Source organism: Octopus bimaculoides, chromosome 9 (genome assembly GCF_001194135.2).
Source record: "Octopus bimaculoides isolate UCB-OBI-ISO-001 chromosome 9, ASM119413v2, whole genome shotgun sequence".
Lineage (NCBI taxonomy): Eukaryota > Metazoa > Mollusca > Cephalopoda > Octopoda > Octopodidae > Octopus > Octopus bimaculoides.
The window spans coordinates 9,755,112-9,757,385 of record NC_068989.1 but is presented as its reverse complement, the minus strand read 5'-3'; the positions used below and the strand labels follow the sequence as shown (position 1 = coordinate 9,757,385).

The following is a 2,274-nucleotide window of genomic DNA, read 5'->3' as shown; positions in this document are numbered from 1 at the left end:
ACACCTAAGCTCCACGTGGCTCTGGCAGAAGGTAATGGCAAACTTCTGCTGACTCTTTCGCCACAACTTTCTCTCACTCTTTCCTCCTGTATCTAGCAGCTCATCTGTGATGGATTGGTGGTGTCCTGTCCAGGTGGGGAACCTATACGACATTGAAACCGGGAAACTGGCCCTTATGAGCCAGGGATGGCTCGAGAAGGAACAAACAACACCAAAATGAGTAAAATGACATTGTCACTATTAAGCTGATGTTTGGAACATTAAGTTACTTAGATTTTGCTGGAAGATTTTAATTTAAATCACTTTAAAACAAGAAGCTTGGATCTTAGAACCAGAGGCACTTTCAAGCAAGTTGGTTGCAAAGCAGGGTGGATAATGTCCGTTCTGAACTTCATTCTCTGCAGAAAACAAACAGAAGTGTTTGGTCTGAACCCATGCAAGAGATTGAACTCTGCTAAAGGAATTCTAGGATCAGGTGGTGCTGTTAAGCTAGATGGTGTGTAAAGCTTACCTCCTGGATTTTATTGCGGTTGTTGATGTAGTTGATATTGTTAATTAGATGTAGAAACCTTGTCAGAAATAGAACATATGAATGAGATGTTGGTCCTTTCATCTACTTTGCAATCTACCCAGTAATGCCAAGTGAGGACATATATTAGGTTGAGGGAACTGTTTAGTCCTCCTCACATAGGACAACCATTCAAGTGCCTCCAGTCTACACTGTAAGATATACACAACACTCAAGTTGATCAGTTTTCCTTGTTGCTGTGTGTGTGTGTGTGTGTGTGTGTGTGTGTGTGTGTGTGTGTGTGTGTGTGTGTGTGTGTGTAAGATAATGTAGAAGATCATGATGATCCACCTAACTCATGCCAGCATGGAAAACTTTGTAGAAAATGATGATGAAAATGATTAGGACTGTAAATTATTCTTACATCTATCCTCATTCATCACTGACTTATGGGTCACTGACCCAGGATAACATGTTATTCACATTGTTAACCAAGTTACACTGATCATGAATTGATCTGTGGTACCATGAGTTGGTAATCAGTTTAAAGTTTCTACTTGGACCACAAAAGCATGCCCTAGTGGTCATTCACAATACTCAAGGTAACATAATAGTCTCAGAATGAAACCTATTTTCCCTATATATTATATTATTCTTTCATTACTGATTCATTCCACATGGTTTTTTTTTTTTAATCAAACACCCATGATAAACAAGGATAGATGTACTGAATAGATGTTCTGGGTGATGTACTGGATAGATGTACTTGCTGCTTATCCCTTGTGGCCAATTCTTAACTGTAAATTGTATTAAGATTTCTTATGTAGCCCTAAGTCAATACTGATCGAGCATATCTCTCAAATGATGGCATAACAACTTACTGGGTTAAATTTCAATGCTAATTTACCTGACCCTGCCTAAAGCTGAGTTGTTAGGCAAATTCTGTTTTTGTCACATGGTAAATCTGTGATAAGGAAAATGCATGAGAGGCAATGCATTTGTATCTCTTTTACTCTGGTTGTGCAATGAATGACGATGACTTGTTTCTAATAAATAATTTGACTCCTGTTTGAGAATTCGTCTTCAAATACATTTTGAGGATTTTTTTTGTTTTCAGAAATAAATTTTGGTTTTTGTAACCCACACATATACACACGCATGAATGTATATATACATAGAAATATCTGTATTTAGATAGATAGATAGATAGATAAATAGATATATTGATAGGTAGATAGGGAGGTAGATAGATAGAGAGATAGATAGATTGGTCTCATTCTTTGTGTGCATACTTCAATACAGCTATATATATATATATATATATATATATATATATATATGTTCGTCGCCCTTTCAAGGCCTAGCCATATATATGTGTTTGTGTTTCTGTCCCTACCATCGCTTGACAACTGTGTTTATGTCCCCGTAACTTAGTGGTTCAACAAAAGAGACCGATAGAATACGTACTAGGCTTACAAAGAATAAGTCTTGGGGTTGATTTGTTTAACTAAAGGCAGTGCTCTAGCATGGCTGCTGTCAACTGACTGAAACAAGCGAAAGAATAAAAGAATTACCCACAGGAATTGCATTTTTACCCCCACTTAGGGTAATTTACCCTGGTTCGCTGACCCCTGGACTTGAGGAAATTTAAATGAAGTGTTTCGCTCCAGAGTGTAACCCCCTAACCACTTAGCTTACACACTTTCACACACACACACACACACACACCTATATATATATATATATATATATATATATATATATAT

The 2,274-nt window shown here is 37.2% G+C and overlaps 1 protein-coding gene across 5 annotated transcripts in view; it reads left to right on the top strand.

The window, feature by feature from the left end:
• The window catches only part of LOC106878283 (serine/threonine-protein kinase mig-15-like), a 281,927-nt gene that overhangs the window by 144,612 nt on the left and 135,041 nt on the right, over positions 1–2,274 (top strand). The window lies entirely within an intron of this gene.